We start from the raw sequence: 17626 nt of genomic DNA on the forward strand, positions 1-17626 counted from the left end.
ACCAACCTGGTTACATCTATCATGGTGAACAGCTGCCACAGGCCCGTGTGATGCGCCCCTGAAGCTGCAAGAAAAATATCTATTATCTGTTGATAACGGCTGCCTTTGTTTCATTTGTTTTTCTCTGGTGCCTCGGTGACAATAGAATAGAAGATGATCACACACTGCGAAATTGAGCTGAATTGGCGAGAGCAGGGTTCATGAAACGCGTACCCCTCCTGCCGCCTGGAAATGCATTGAGGTTGTCTCCTCATCACTCGGGAAATGTTCCCTCCCCTTGTGCTGTTTTCCAATTTGGAGGGGGAAAATTTTTTTTTCTTTGTTAAAAATACCCTCTCCTCCGGGGTTTTTCTTCAAGAGGAGGTTGGGTAACGGCTCTACGTAGTGTGTGTGCAAGTCGCTAATCCGTAGTGGTGCGATATAATTCCAGTTACTCAAATGAAACCTGGTGTTTGTCCATGCTTTGAATCTGGGGTTGGTGTTCATTCTTTTATTTGTGTGATTTAAAAGTCAGTTTTGGGGGAAGGGGTGCTGGAGAAATGAACTCAGGGGTTAAGAGCACTTGGCTGCTCTTGCAGAGGGCTGGGATCAGTTCTCAGCACCCACAAAGGCACAGCTCACAACCACCTGTGTGTAACTCCAGAGCCAGGATCTGACACCCTCTTCTTGCCTTCACTGACATCTGCACTCACCTGTACATATACTACACACACACACACACACACACACACACACACACACACACACACACACACAAATAAAATAAAATAGTTTAAGAATCAATACAGAGTACCACACAGCTCCCCCAAAACCTTACCATTGATCATTTATTCCAGTAAAATGAAAACTTCTGTGTGTTTTCATCTCAGACCAGGAGATAAATGGCCAATGTGCCTGTTTAGCATATCAAAGCAGCCGCCAGCCACCAGGTTCTCACTGAATTCCTCAGTCCCTAGGATACAGGGTCCTCCTAGCTGGCATACCCTATTCTCTACCCTGAACTTCTCCATCCTGGGGCTGAGCTGTCCTTCCCCCAGACACACACACACACCCCTATATAATACAGCAATTTTGCTAGGTCTTCCCTTTTTGACCGTTTTGGTCTGCCCTTTACCTCCCTGGCCTCTTGATCTGGCTCTCTATTCTCCCTTAACTCCTTCTCCTCCCGTGACAGCTCAGGGTCACGTTCACTCCGGGCTCTCCCAGGGGTCTCTGTTTACGCTCTTCCCTCATTTCTACAATAAGCCTTCTCCTCCACCATACACCTCAGAGCAGTCGTGTTCTTCTTCTTCTTCTTCTTCTTTTTTTTTTTTTACATTTCTTTTTCTTTTTCCATTCCGCTGGTGCTGGGACCTGGAATCAGTCACGCTTTCTCCCTTTTTATCTGTTTCATTCACTGTGCACAAAAATAGTATACAATTGTAGTTTCATTCAGCATAAGCCAAAGGCTATGCACAACACATATCTTTGATATCATAAAACACACTACAGAGCACCAAAAGGGAACCCGGTTTTTGTTGCATAGAACTGAAATAGATCCTAGGGAAGTCATTATGACTTCACAATGCCAACTCCAACAGCCTCTGTGGACTCTCTCTTCCTATGGCATGCCCCAAAATGACGAAACTGAAGAGTTGGAGGATGGATCAGTAACTGCAGGGGTAGAGGTGGCCACAGGACGGAGGAGGTCAAGAAGGAGGTGCGCAAGGCTATGGATGGAGCCTCCCTGCCATGGTGAGTATACAGACCGACAGCATAAAAACCACATAGACTTAACCAGCAAAGACACACAAAAGAGCGAAGGGAAAGTTGGCAAACATGGAAACGATGACATTGTTCCCTATTGGATATCCAGCCCCAGTCCGGAAGTTGTGGTAAGGTAAAATAGGATGTAGCACTTGAGGAAAATTAGTCGGATGTACATGTTCTGTTTATGTTATAACTTCAGGTAGATGTACAAAATGCACATGTGCATATATATATGTGCACACACACATATATATATACACATATACACACATGTACACACACACACACACACACACACACACACACACACACACACACACATCCACATCCTGCATAGTGAGCTGTGGCATAGGTGGGAAGGCTGAGGGGAAAGGTCAGTGCACACTTCCTGAGCAACCGTTGCCAGCACTCCTGCTTAAAGGACCTCAACTCCCCAGGCATGCTCTATGCCTTCAGTACCATATTGGGACTGCAGGGCTTTCCTTAGGTGCTAAGTGACTACTGGGCTCTCAGCCTCTCCAGTGTACAGAGGGCACTGTTCTACTCTCCAACCTCTGTCTTGTAAACCAATCCAATAGGCCAGACACACACATATACAGCAAAGCTAGTTACCTGGAAAAGGTAGACGTGGGTGTTAGGGGTGGTTGGATTATAAAACCGAGTGATATTTGCTTCTGTTGTTTGAAAATTACGTGCAGGCGTGCATACAACACATTTGACTAAATCCATTCCACCTTTCCCTCCCCTCCACTTCTTCCCTTATCCCCCCAACACCCTTTGATGATTTAAGTTCTGTCTTCTATCTATCTATCTATCTATCTATCTATCTATCTATCTATCTATCCATCTATCATCCAATCTCTATCTCTCTCAATATCTTTCTGTATCTATTATCTATTTTCTATCTCTATCTATCAATTACCTATCATCTATCTATTCTATCTCATCTCTCTTTCAGTATCTTTCTATCTCTATCTGCCTGTCAGTCTATCTATCATCTATGTGTTCTACCTTGTTCTACCTATATTTCTCTCAATATCTTTCTATCATCTATCTTTTATCTCAATCTATTTTATATGTAAGTGTAAGTATGCATGTATGTATGTATGTATGTATGCATGTATGCATGTATGTATGCATGCATGTATGTATGCATGTATGCATGTATGTATGTATGCATGTATGTATGTATGTATGCATGTATGTATGTATCTATTATCTATCATCCTATCTATCTTTCTTTCTGAGCAAACCACTGCCTATTTGACCTGTGCAAAGCTGAAAGGAACCAAACATACCTCTATTCTCTAAATAAGGCTTTTTTTTTCTGCCTTGTGAAGGTAGCCAGGATAGATTCCCACATCCCTTCCACTTAAACCTGCATTTATTGACTTCCACCTGTGTACTCCCAGCTCAGTGCTTTTCTATTTTCCCAAAACTATTCCCAGGAGCATTGCACACCTCTCTCTCTCCTCACATGAAGGACCAGGGAGGCAGGGGCATGGACTATAGGGAACACTCTGCATCGGGGCCTCATCTCTGAAACTGGTGTCTGAGTGGCTGACCCTGCCTTCTCCCACCCCACCCTCCCATACAGGCTTTTGCCATGGTGCAAAGAGCCTTCAGTCATGAAGGGAAGGTGGGCTAAAAGACTTTGTTGGCTTTTGAATCTCTGTGTTCAGATCTCCCTTACCCTGTGCCCCAACTCACTCTGTGTCCCTCTCACAGCTTCCCTGCCACCCAGCTGGGATTCAAGGTCTGCTTTGCTTTCTTCACTCTGCACTGCTGGAAGGCAAAGGCTGTGGCATGTTTGCCTTCATGCCCCCTGAGGCTGGCACACAGTGGGAGCCTGGGAACTGCACGAGTCCATGCAACCTCATTTTTAAATGTGAATTTTGCTCATGGTTTCAATAACAGACTATAATTTGGTTTGTTTGTTTTTGGTTTTTGTGTGTGTGTGTTTTTGACAGACTAGAATATTGTGGTGACAAGCTGGAAAGACAGACAGAAGAGGAAAATTCACCAAACACAAACAGATGGAAGCAGAGAGTTACACAACATGGGTGGTTGTGGCACACGCCTTTAATCTCAGCCCACTCAGGAAGCAGAGGCAGGTGGATCTCTGAGTTCAAGGCCAGCCTGGTCTACAGAGTGAGTGCCAGGAGAGTCAAGGCTACACAGAGAAACCATGTCCTGAAAAACACAACAAAACAAAGCAAAATTAAGGAAAAGAAAAGAAATGGCTCAGCATGGCCTCCTGTCCTCAACAGACACTCCATCCATCCCCCTTTTATTTAAATTGAAATTTTCCATTCTCTTTGAGATGGAGGCTCTCGTATGAACTTGCTACCCCATCTTCTTTATCTGCCTTTCTTTCACCTTGGGGACACCCAAACCTCCCGCATGTGGGGCCAGGGCCAATTCCCCAATTGGCAGCAAGAGTTGGCTGGGAGGCCCCAGGTTGATGCCTCCGCCTTCTGCAAGTTTGCCCTTCTGAAGAGCAAGCCTTTCTGTGGTCAGCGGGGGCTTGTAAGTGCCTTGTTCTGATGACAAAGCCGCATGGAGACTGAGTGACAAGAACCCATTCCTCTTCGTGCTTTTTCTTCATGAGAGACTCGTTTGTTTCCCATCAGCATTCTTTCTCACGTTGCTAATGTAGTCTGGGGGGATTGTCCTCCAGTGCTCTGTCAGCACCGAGCTCTGCACTCTGGGACCTCCTTGTCTGTGTTAGTCAAAGCTTCTCTTGTATCCGCCTGGGTGTCATTCAGCTCAGCCAGAGAGTGGCAGTTAGAACAGAGGGATCACGCTGCAAGGTCCTGGGGAAATAACAAATCTTGTTCTCCTAGAGAGCTCTGTACACAGGGAGAAATTTGGAGAGATGAGAGAGCAATTGGTTTGGGTGGGGGAGGGCTGCAAGTATGCAACCAACTGGAGCACTAAGGAGAGAAGGACAAAAGGAGAGCAGCGCCTCCAAGCAGAACAAAGGCCAGAGAGAAGGCACAGAGACAGGCAAGTGCCTCAGGAGTCTATTGTAAGGGTCCAGAGCTATGCAGGTCGAGATGAGCATTGCACAGAAGTCTGCAGGTGTGTGTGTGTGTGTGTGTGTGTGTGTGTGTGTGTGTGTGTTTCTGTGTCTCTCTGTGTCTCTGTGTGTGTGTGTCCCCATCTAGGTGAGCATTGCACAGAAGTCTTCAGGTGTGTGTGTGTGTCCATCCAGGTGAGAATTTCACAGACATCTACAGGTGTGTGTGTGTGCGTGTGTATGTGTCCATCCAGGTGAGCAATGCACAGAAGTCTGCAGAGGTGTGTGTGTATGTATGTATGTATGTATGTTGTTCCCACCCAGGTGAACATTGCACAGAAGTCTGCAGGTGTGTGTGTGTGTGTGTGTGTGTGTGATTCCCCATCCAGGTAAGCACTGCACAGAAGTCTGCAGAGGGGTGTGTGTGTGTGTATATGTGTGTGTGTTCATCTAGGTGAGCATTGCATAGAAGTGCTCAGATGCATAGGTCCAGGTGAGCATTGCACAAAAGTCTGGAGGTGTGTGTGTGTGTGTGTGTGTGTGTGTGTGTTCCCATCCAGGTGAGCATTGCACAGAAGTCTGCAGGTGTGTGTGTGTGTGTGTGTCCCCATCCAGGTGAGCATTGCATAAAAGTCTGGAGGGGTGTGTGTGTGTGTGTGTCCATCCAGGTGAGCATTGTCCTGAGATGCACAGGTCCAGGTGAACATTGCACAGAAGATGTTCCCTGTAAGCTTACAAGCTTGGCCATTCTGAAGGGCAGCTAAAAGAATCCTTATTTTCTTCCTAGCTTATTTGAGATTTTACTTGTCTCGGTTAGTTTTGTACTCCTAAGACAAATTTCCTTGCAAGTCCCATGTTTCTCATTAATGTAACAAGGAGGTGTGTCTCTTCTTCCTAAATTAGATAATCTGAATTATGAGACTGTTTATGGAAAAGAGCTTTCTGATACTTTTGAGTAATAATGGTGTCCAGGAGGGCGATCTTGGTGAAGAAGAACATACAAGTTCTACCTGAGTCCTTATCAGGGTAGGTATCAGCCATACCCATGATACCTGAAGCTCGGAGGCTTTCTCCAACCCTCTGCAAGCAAGCTGCAGATCCTCCTTTGAGCCTAAGGATCTATTTAAAGTCTGTGAGTCTGATAGAGAAATAGGCTTTTCTAGATCAGGGTCCAACACCTCATGCTCACAGTGGGTGAGCTAATGGCAAAACGACTAGAGGCAACCATGCTAGGATATGAACCATGGTGGTCCATCATGACCCACAGCCTTTACCTGTCTATCTGATGACACCCTCAAACAAACCAGTGGTTACCATGGAGGTATTTCAAGATGAGGTTGCTCACCTTCTGGTCTCAAAAGAGACCACTCAATTTTTGTGAGTTGGCTTTGATGCACACCAGTGAGGGGTATAGAAGAAATCCCATCTTTATGCTAGTTCAAACCTTTTCTTAGAACTGGCTGTCTGTGGTCCTCACTCACCAACTGCCAAAGGGTCGTTGCCCTCTTGCTTTCTTCTCTGTTGAAAGTGGGGTCTGGTTGCTCCTGGTCTCTTCTCGATCCTGGTGGGGATTTAATTGGACACTTTCTTTGTGTACACATGGGAAGGGTGGTGGATGAGACAGAGAAGTGCTTGTCCTTGGTCAGCGGCCCTTGGAGTAGCTCTTCCCGAATTTGTGTGAACTTCTCTGCTTTCTGCCTATACCTATTTCACCCACTCTCCAAGACCTGGCCTACATCTGACCTCTTCTGAAAAGTTCCCTCCATTGAATTCTGAATCCATGATACCTTTATTACGCGCCTGAGATGTATATGAGCATTATGCCTGCATGTGTGTATGTGCATGCCTGGTATGCACAGAAGCTAGAAGAAGGTGCTAGATCCTCTGGAGTTACAAATGGTTGTGGGCAGCTATGTAGGTGCTGGGAACCAAACCAGGATCCTCTATAAGAACATCAAGTGATCTTAATATGTGAGTCTCTCCTTAATTAATCTTATCTCCAACTTCACATGAGGGGAAGCTTCAACAGAGAAATTCTGTGGGACATATACAGCCCATAACAGCTCCACACAATTATCTGTGTGTCATTTTTGCTTCCTCTCATTATTTTTGTAGGTACATCCTGCCCAAAGCCTCATACTACAAATCCAGGCTAAGGAGATTCGCTCATCTTAGGGTTGCAGTGAAGGACCAACAAATGACGTTTTTCTCTGTAAGGTAGCTGGTCCCTGGCTGAATGAAATTTCCACCAATCTTGAAGTCGCACGATAAGGATTTATCTCTTAAATATGAAGCACACTGAAAGCAATTGAACTACTTCTCTTGAGCTCAATAAAGCTCCTACTTGATACTTTCAGTGCTCTCCTGACCCAACCCACTTTATCCAAATCCTACTTGTGAAGCAAATGGGTTTTCATTAGTGGCAGGATATTTTTAAAGCTTGATGATCATAGCCTTCCATTAGTGGGCCATCCCCTTGAGCCCGGGGTGGGAATTCACAGAGACTTCCCGCATCTTTATATCGATTCAATAGGAATGGATGGTAATGGGGTCTGTTCACAGTGTGGCGTGCAGTTTCAGAATCAAATGCCTTCTATTCATATGATACGCGCTGTTAGTTGTTTATAGATTTCTCTCTGTCCGTGTGGAGAACTTTTGATATTTCTGATTTATAAAATCAATGTTCATTTCTGTCGCGTTTTTCTCTATTTAGGGTTGTGATTGCCTGGGCTTGGATGGTCTTTGGAAAACCATGACTGTGCATTTGCAGAAAAATTAAAGGCGGGGGTGGGGAAGGTCCCTCTCCACTGGCCTCAGAGTTTCATACTCCTTGGTTCAACAGGAAGCTTTGGAGTCTCGGGCCTGCCTCCCTGCCACAGAGGAGCAAACATGGAGACACTTATGAAGGTGGTCATTCCTTTGGACCAGGCAAAGCTCCTCCTCACATCTAGCCACTTGGTGGGCTGCCCCAAAGCTGATTGCTAACTGGAGTCATCTGATCTAGAGCAGGGTTGCCTCCAGAGCATTAGGCAGCCTAGAGGTGACTGACTGTTGCTGGATCAGACACCTCCTGCATGGTGCCAAGCTCCTCTGCCTTTAGGTTTTGGGTTGGAGGATAGGCAGGAAGGAGTCACAAGTGGCTTCTGTGTGTGATCACACAATTTTAAACACTCCATCATTTCAGCCCCCGGATAACGTAAACCTTGGTGTTGGAACTGTGCATCTTAGCAATGTCTTTATATGGGCTTGCAAGCCTCTCAAGTCAGGGGCCATGACATCCTTGTGTGCATGGGGAATTCCACAGGCTATAGAACAGGGATGGTCAGTGACGAACGGCTGACCTGGCTCTAAGGGTAAAGCCAGGCTGAGCCACCTTAACCACAGTCAGCAGTGTCCCCCACACTCACTGTCATCTGCCTAAGCTGTTGGGCCACCTTGAACATGAGCCCTGCAGTCCATTTACACATCATCCTGAAAGAAGATTAGCAAGCAGTCTCCAGGGCAATGGGCAGTTACTAATTTTGCTAAAAAAAAAAAAATGGGGATGCTACAGCTTCACTATAGTCCACACCCCCTAACCCATGGGGGGGAAAAAGTGGTGCTTCTATGTCAATGTTTCTCACTTATGAGAGCTTGATGACTTTGGCTGGCAACGCTAGACAGAACTCTGAGGTTTGCATTTGTATACATTTTCTAATTGGCTAATATCACTGGCCAAATGGAACATTTTAAACACCTTTCCAGAAACCACCTTTTAGCTTTAGAAAAGCCACCTTTGGAGACAAGCGTTTGTCTCTCTTCCATTGTTTAAGAAGTTGGCTGCAAGAAATACAGCATCTTTGTCTTCAGTATCAATAATTCAGTGTCTGGGCATGCGGGGACACACCTTTACTCCCAGCACTCAGGAGGCAGAAGCAGGTGGGATTCTGTGAGTGTAAGGGCAGCCTGGTCTACATAGCTGGGTCTAGGCCAGCCAGAGCTACAATTTGAGAGTCTGCAATTTGTCATTAACCCACAATAGGACAATGTGCAGAGAGTGAAGAGACCTTGGAGCACTCATCCCTAGACAGTCTTCTCTAAACTCCTCCCATCAAGGCTCAGGGGTTTGAAAGAGGAGTCAGAAACAGTGTAAGAAAAACAATGTAAGAGATGGATGGCACCATAGAAACAGTGCCTTCCAGACACAGCGGGGCTGGTGTACATAAGAACTTAAAGAGACTGTGACAGCATTCATGAGACCTGAACAAATTGAAGCAAGATGGAGTTCCAGAAGGTAGGGGTGGGGGTCAGGGGATGGACACAGGATCCCACCTTTGTGTTTTTTTGCTTTTTGTTTTGTTTTGACATATTTCTCTTGTGTATCCCTGGATGTCCTGGAACTTGCTCTGCAGATCAGGCTGGTCTTGAGCCACAGATATCTACCTGCCTCTGCCTCCCAAACTCTGAGATTAAAGGTTTGCACCACTACTGACCAGCACATATGTGTTTTTATTTAATAGTCAATGACAGAAGTCTAGGGCAGTTGATACCAACATGCAACCAAGAGAGATAATACCACCGGGCATGGTGGTGCATGCCTGCAGTCCCAGAACTCAGGGAGGCAGAGGCAGATGATCTTTATGAGTTCAAGGCCAGCCTGGTCTACAAAGTGAGTCCAGGACAGCCAAGGCTACACAGAGAAATCCTATCTTGAAAAACGCGCGCGCGCGAGAGAGAGACAGAGAGAGAGAGAGGGACAGAGAGAGACAGAGAGACAGAGAGAGAGAGAGAGAGAGAGAGAGAGAGAGAGAGAGAGAGAGAGAAGAGATAGGACCTATTCTTCTAGAAGTTTCAGTTCCAAACCTTTACCTCCCACACACACACACACCTGCTCTCCCATCTCAGTCGCCTGAGGTTGGCAGATGTGGGGGCATCCATCCCTTTGCATTTTGATCAGCAGCTGGGCTCTCTGACAGTGGTTTCTGCTTGGTTGGATTAGGTTGGCTTTTGTTCACTCTATCCTCCTTGGGGAAATTTGTGTTGCCACTAATGATGGGCTTCTGGAAGTAAAAAACAGAAACGTGTGTGTAAAATGAGAGACTATAAGTGGGGTTGAAGAGGTGCCTGACCCCTGACATCCAGAGAGCCTGGAATAAGTAGTGACATGATACAGTAACGTGCCACATGTGTGTGATTCTGAATGAATGTCCACGTGAGGAGGAGGAGGAGGAGGAGGAGGAGGAGGAGGAGGAGGAGGAGGAAGAGGAAGGACTTCTGCCTGAGACTGAGGCCTGTGTGCTGGTAAGTCACACTGTCACCTTTGACCCCCTCCCAAGTCTCTTTCCTGAGACCCACCTCATCTCCTGGCTTGGAAACTCCAACATCCCAGAGTGAAGCAGGAGCCGCTGGGTGTTCATGTTATGTTAGAATATGCTGTTTGCTCTAAAGGGGGTTTTTAGTGAGACTCCCCCTTCCAGGAAACTGCAGGTTTGCAAATGGGTGAAGGAGAAAGGCCTTAAAGCAAATACCCAAATATGGCCTCGAACTCATAGAGACCACCTGCCTCTGCCTCTGCCTTCCTGAGTGCTGGGATTACAGGCATGCACCACCATGCCCAGGAGTATTATCTCTCTTGGTTGTATTAGAATTCTTGATTCTCTGCTTGGACCAGATTCCAACATAAGGCCTCTTTTCTTCTCAAGCCCATAAGATTCCCTTCTTCCTCTGCCTCAATTTCACATCCTCACCCCTCTAGTTTCCCTCACCAAGTCAGCCAGGCTTTACTTTTTGACTTTAGACTCTTCTCCCCGCACCCAGACCCTGAGGCTCTTAGAGAATTTCCCTCAGAAAGTCTGTCATTGTAAATTACTTCTTTGCCCCTTTGAGATGCAAATGTGTCCAATAGCCTCCAGTGAGTTTTAGAAACCTGCGCTATCTTTCTCTGACACCTGGAGCGATTTGTTTGTAATGTAAATAGCGAGGAAGATAGAGCCCCCAGCTCTGGTCTCGCGGGTGAGGGAAGAAACACCCAACTTCTTCGGGGCATCTAGCTCTGGGCTGAGGAGCCGCCTTCTAGATAAAGACAGAAGAGAATCTACTTGGTCTTTGGGAAACACCAATTAGAAAAGCCTTCCCTGAGTCTGGTGCTGCGTGCTTGCCCATCCTACGGCATGGGAGTTGGAGGCAGAGGGATCCAAAGTTTACGGTCTGGACTTAGGGAGAGACATCACTGTGAGTCAGGGCTGAGTTCCAGCTCTCAGGATCTGTACAGAAAGCCAGGTGTGGTTGTGGCCCCCTGTCTGTAATCCCCAAGATGGAGGTTGGAACGGAGTGGGTCCAAGACCCATCAACCTTTGTTGAAACAAGCACAAACACGAGCTCAAAGTGAGCGGGGAGAAACCGCACCCCAGAGGCAAGGCTGGGGACTGTACATTACATTACAAATCCACATAGCCCTGGAAAGCATCTGCTCTTTGTCGACGGTGGAGGACAAGAAAGGCTGGATCTCACACAGCAAGACCAGGAGGTGGAGGACTTAACACAGAAAACACCTGGATGGGATCATTTCAGAGCGTCACATTTTCCTTCCAGGATGGCGGAAGTGACGAGGCCTACAGTAAAGGAGTTTGCGATGTTTACTTTTCCTTAAGAGTCTTCACCAACGCTAAGAAGGCTTGGAGCTTTACACACTTGGAACTTCCCTGTCAGTGACTATGAGCTGGCGGGCTCGAGCTTTGGCCTAGGACTAGGTTGGGGAGGCAGGTGTTCCCCATGGGCACATCTTAGAGCACTGATTCTCAACGTGTGGGTCGCGACCCCCTCAAATGCTCAACCGATCTTTTCCACAAGGGTCACCTGAAACCACTTCAAGACACATATAATTACATTATGACTCATAACAGTTGCAAAATTACAGCTATGTAAAAGCAACAAAAATAATTTTATGGTTCGGGGTCACTGCAATATGAGGAACTGTATTAAAGAGTCTCGGCATTAGGAAGGTTAAGGACCACTGGTGTGGTCTGTAAGCCATTGCGTGTGAGAACTTCTTTCCCTCCTCAGGAAAGAAGGAGGAATGGCCCCTGTTTAGAGACCAGGAGGCTGAGCTATGAAGGGTGTTAGCATCATCTATGCCCTAATTTTGTAATTCTCCAGATTTTCCCCAATCTCAGTCTCTGAGGATGTGCACCTCCATCTGTGGTACTAGGGGATATGGAGAAAAAGACAAACAGCAGTCCTTAATTCACTTCATGGAATGTGTGGCCTGCTTAAACTTAAAAACAAAGCAAAACAAAAGAAAAAAAAGTCAAATTTCTGAAAGTAAACACATACACAAAGCAGAATCATCATAATAATAATAACAACAATAATAAAAACCTTCTGTAAAATAAATGAACTTAATTATTCCAGCTCACAAGCGACACCACAAAGGTAGCAACCGAAGAGAAGCTGGTTCCATGCAGGCACATCTATTTGTTTCCGATGCAGAAATTAAGAAGAGCATTAAGTGACTTTGTGAAGGTCCTTGGGCAGGCTAATGAATGAGAAGCAGAGCTTTTGTCACAAAAAGTATTCCAATTAGAAGAAGACTGCTTGCTTTATTATTTTTTTTTCCTAATGCAGAATTAGAGAAAGAACAGGCTTAGGGGGGTTTAGCCTTCAAGGTAATTAAAACTCAGAATTAGCTTTTTTTTTGTTTCCCAAGTGTCTGACCTGATCATGGTTAAATTTCCATAAGTATCTGAGTATTTTCAATTCTCATTCTCTCCCCTCTCATTTTCCCCGACCCCCGACAGGAAACATGGCTGTCACTTCAAAGGGAATAAGAAACAACTTATTTTGAGCCAGTGTGAGTGACCATGGCACAGGATGGTGGGTTAAGGTGGCTCTGAATGTCATCATCTGACATAGAAGTGGTTAAGGGACCCTTTCATATTCACAAAACCAGACAGTCGGAAACCAAGATAGCCTAGCCTACTTGGAGAGCACTAGGCCAGTGAGAAACCTGGAATGCACAGGTTTTCCTCTGGCCTCCACAAACATACCCAACATATGTGGTCCAGCACATAAATGCACACCGCCCCCCCCCCGAAAATGTGATAATTATATTGCAGTTAAAAATGGACCTCCGGAGTCACATTTACATACCCTCAGGTATTTTCAGGATATTACGTCCTAAACAAAAAGCCTAATTTGAAGGTTTTATCATCAGAAGGTCTTTTTGTGGCCTCCTTTTATACTCACTCAACTTTTCAAGGCACAGTGTGTCTTACACTAACGATATGCTAAGAGACAACAAATTCTCCCGCATTTAATGAGTTGTTCTGGTCAGAAGGCTGGAGAGTAATTAGAATAAGTATTAGAATGATTCACAGAACAATAACAATTAGAATAATTAGAAGAACAATAAAAGATGGTTTAATTTAGATGGTAATATTAAGAGTTGAAGGTTTAGTGTTTTGCCATTACGCATTATTGTTTAGAAATTGTTCTGCTTACGTGCAACAACTTTTAGGTCCTAAAATTTGAAAAGAGAAACCCAACGGAATGTGTTAGTGTCATTTAAGGGAGTCCAATTAACCCACAGTGCAGTATGCAGCTCCCGTAGCTCCCACAGAAAAGTCTGTTCAGCTGAAAGGTCATTTTTGGATGAAGGCATTAAATCATGTCAGAATGTGCCTATCAGTCCATTAAGAATATAATGCATATTGGCCTGGCGTAGTGATGCATGCACACCTTTAAGCGCCGCACTCGGGAGGCAGAGGCAGCCAGATTTCGGTGCGTTCAAGGCCAGACTCTTCTACACAGCCTACCATAGCAGGTTAGGTTTCAGGCCAGCCAGGGTTAAACAGCGAGACCCTATCTATAAACTGACAGACAGCAGACAACTAAACAACAATGCATAAATTATCAGCACAGAAGAGGCTGTTAATTTACATATATGCATATGCAACATTACAGACACTGAATTGAAGCTGATAGGTCCAGGTTTCCCTTTGGGCTGAGGTCTCCTCAAAAGGCTTGGAGGTTCTAAAGCAGAGATACTAAAGCTTTTTTTCTGTGAATGTGAGTGTGTGCAAGCATGTGATACACACGTGAGCATGGATATATGTGCATGTTTATAAGACATGCACATGGCTAGAGCCAATCCGTTACCACCTCGAGGTCTGCAACTCTTGTCTGGCCTACAATTATTATTACTTCAGTATGCCTGGCTAGCAATCAATCAAGACACAGACACTTGTTATATTTTAAAATAGCCTTAGTTAACCTGGGGCAGGGCAGATATCAATCCTCTAAACTACTCCCCATAGAGGGGCAGGTACCCCATACCTGCCCCAATCCCATGCCATCTGCTTCTAATAATTTCTATCAAGCTACCTCCCATCCATAATCCCAAATACTTGCTAATGTTCTTCGTCTGGGCCAAGTCCCCATCCACGCTGGCCATGTGCTTCTCTTCCATGTAACCCACGGTGGCTTTCCTCTCCTCTCTCTTCTTCTTTTTCTACTTTAATATTTTATTAATTTATTCATATTACATCTCAATGGTTAGCCCATCCATTGTATCCTCCCATTCCTCTCTCCCTCTTGCTTTCCCCCTACTCCCCTCCCCTATGACTGTGACTGAGGAGGACCTCCTCCCCCTGGATATGCTCATAAGGTATCAAGTCTCTTCTTGGTAGCCTGTTATCCTTCCTCTGAGTGCCACCAGGCCTCCCTATCAAGGAGACGTGGTCAAAAATGGAGCACCAGAGTTCGCATGAAAGTCAGACCCCACTCTCCACTCAACGGTGGAGAATGTCCTGTCTCTTGGGACCCTCTTCTTCTCCTTCCAGATCCCTCTGTCTCTCTAAGCCTGGGAACCTTAGCTACACCTTTCTCAGTTGCCCTGCCCAGGTGGGATGGCTTTTTATTAACTACCATCAAAACACATCAGACCATCCCCCAACACTCTTGCTGACTCCCTATTTCAGGACACTGATCCTTGTCTTCTATGGATGAGCTCTCAACTGTCATCTCCTCACTGTCACTATTTAAACTGCCTCTGTCCAACATCACTTTCTCAGGCTTTATCTCCCTTTCTGCCCATCTCTCCGGTAGCCATCTTGTGAAAGGCTTCAACTGAGCTCTCCAAAGGCAGATTTTGTTCATGGTGTGGACCCACTTAGGTCAGCGGCGGGGCTCTGATTACAGCCCTCATTCTGGTGGCTGCAGGAACAACATGAATCACCCTTTCGTAATCCTGGCTGGAGTGTTGCAGAGGGAAGGAGGCCTGAGGGTTCTTGCCTGGGGCATCATATGAACTGACTGGGAGAAAAGCATTGAACTTGCCCATAGTGGGAGGAATAGAATGAGCATTTGGGTCTCCTCAACCAGATATAGCTAAGCACAGCCATTCTGTTCCCTCACACACTGGCAAGCAGGAACTATTCAGGAGAGAGCTTTGACGCCTCATCTGTTTGATACCTCCTTTCATTTTTGTTTGCTTGCTGGCTGTCTCCTCCCTCTAGAAATAAGCTCTGAGCAAGCAGGAGGCTTGCCTCATCTCCTACCCCATGTCTCTGCATGTGTGAGAAGAGTAACTGATGCACACATAGACGGCAGGTTTTAATGTGAGGGATTTCCAAAGCTTGCAGACCCCGACGAAAGAGTGAAATTGTGGGTTACTCCTCAAGTCAGAGGATGCCTCCCTATTTCGGTATGTCCTCTTTCTATTTTTTTCTTGGTTCTCTTGTCTGACCTGGGGACTCACTATGTAGACCAGGCTGCCTCTGCTTCTGGAATGCCGGGATCAACGGTAGGTACCACTGTGCCTTTGCTCTAATTCCCTGGATCCCCTGCAGCAGGAGTCACAGACTAGCCCGAGCCACTCAGCAAGAGGCTGGAAACTGACCATGCCTTCTCTGCAAGAGCCATGTGGCTCTCTAACCACTGAACCATCTCTCCAGCCCCAGATGAGGCACTTTGCAAAGGAATCGGCTTTTCACATACTCCTCTCCCTGGTTCAGAGCTGAGGCTACAAATACATACATATATATTCATATATATATATATATATATATATATATATATATATTGGACAATGAAACCCTGCCAGGTGATACTTTGTTCTCAGAATGCACTGGGTTCATCCTGGTGCCTTGTGGAGGGGATACATTAAAGATGTCAATGATCGTTTTCTTATGATGACCATCACTTCACCCCAGAGTCCCTCATTAGCGCAGGATGTCAGCCATCGACTTTGCCTCAGCACGTCCCATTCATCCTGTCCTTCCAGGTCAATTGGTGGCTTTTATCCTTCAAGCCACTGACCAGATTTCATTGTTATCTGATCCTCATCTTCAATCCCTTGTCACACACTGGTGTTTCCCTTTCTCAAAATGAGACTTTTCAGTTCTGTTTTGGTGCATTGTTCATTAAGCAAATTTGACAGAATTGTGCCTTTATCCCATGTGAATCCAACTTCTCTTTCCAGAAACTCAGAGGCAGGACAGTTCTGGCAGATTGTATTTGTACATTGGGCATGAACTGCTGCAATTATATTCTTAAGTTTATCATCATCATCACTTCTTCTTCTTCTTCTTCTTCTTCTTCTTCTTATTATTATTATTATTATTATTATTATTATTATTATTATTATTGAGACAGGGTTTCTCTATGTAGCCCTGGCTGTCTTGGAACTTTGTAGACCAGACTGTCCTTGAACTTAGAGGTCTGGCTGCCTTTGCTTCTCGAATGGTTGAATGAAAGATGTGTGCCACTACACCTGGCTCTATTATATTTTATTTTAATTATGTGGTATGTGTGTGTAAGTGCAGTGTCCATGGAGGCCAAAAGAGGGTGTTAGATCCCTGGAGCTGGAGTTATAAGCAACTGTGAGCCACCCACTGTGAATACTGGGAACTGGACTCAGGTCCTCAGCAAGAGCGGTGCTAGATCTTAATAGCTGAGCCGTCCCTCCAGCCCTGACATGATTAGTTTTAAACGCGGCTTACTGTTTTCCCATGCACAAATCTGGCTTACACTTGCTTAGCCAGACAAGATAATCTCTTAATCAATTCACTGTAGACAAGTTCATGTTTCCATGAGGCATATTTCAGGAGAGCTGGGGTAGACGTAACTTGGACAAAAGAAGCTATGGAGCCACATATTCATGATCCTCTTAACTGCAGTTGACTTCAGACCAAATTACTGTAGGATAACTAACCTTTGATGAAGCTCGTGAGGCCGTGTAATTAATGCATTGGACTGAGTAGGGAACCAGGATTTGATTAATTAGTTTCAGTAGGACACATTCCTGAAAGACAGCACCTCATTTGGGCAGACTCACACACGTTGGGCATTTGAAAGGGTGTACAGTGATTCCTCATTGGATTTTTGCTTAACCAAGAGACATAAAATACATGCCAGGTAACTGGAAGTTGACAGAATAGTATGCTTTTACTTCAATGCCTACATAGATGCCTGAGCTTCTCTTAATTAAGGGAACTCTGACTTGGGCTTCTGTTAACATGTCCTAGAATACTTCACGTTCTGGGGTCTTGAGAGATATGTGTGAAGTGTTTAGTCCAAGTGGATAATTAGGGAATTTCTCCTGGATAAGGCTTCCCTTATCTTTCTTTTGGTCGTGTTTTTGTTTGCCGTTTGTTGGTTTTTTGTTTTTTTTTCCTTTGATTGTTTTGGGTTGAACTACAGGTGTTCTGAGGTTTTGAGGGCATTAGCTGTTGAGTGACCCACAGGTGGAGTTTTGGTCTTCTCAGTGAAAGCTGCTGATCATGGCTGAGCTGAGGCTTCTCAGAAAACTGTGTCCATCTTCCTCCAAGATTTCGTACACCTGATTCTTCAGCTGTGTGGAGCCTTTTAGATGAACAC

The 17626-nt window shown here is 45.4% G+C and overlaps 1 long non-coding RNA gene across 2 annotated transcripts in view; it reads left to right on the forward strand.

Moving 5' to 3' along the window:
• The first annotated feature begins 1617 nt into the window (after positions 1-1617).
• The window catches only part of LOC311585988, a 38742-nt gene continuing 22733 nt past the window's right edge, over positions 1618-17626 (forward strand). For both annotated transcript variants that reach the window (XR_014775419.1, XR_014775420.1), the window contains exon 1: positions 1618-1734. This is a non-coding gene — a long non-coding RNA (uncharacterized lncRNA). The remainder of the gene's footprint in view (positions 1735-17626) is intronic.

The sequence above is a fragment of the Acomys minous genome (assembly GCF_964271855.1).
Source record: "Acomys minous genome assembly, chromosome: 16".
Lineage (NCBI taxonomy): Eukaryota > Metazoa > Chordata > Mammalia > Rodentia > Muridae > Acomys > Acomys minous.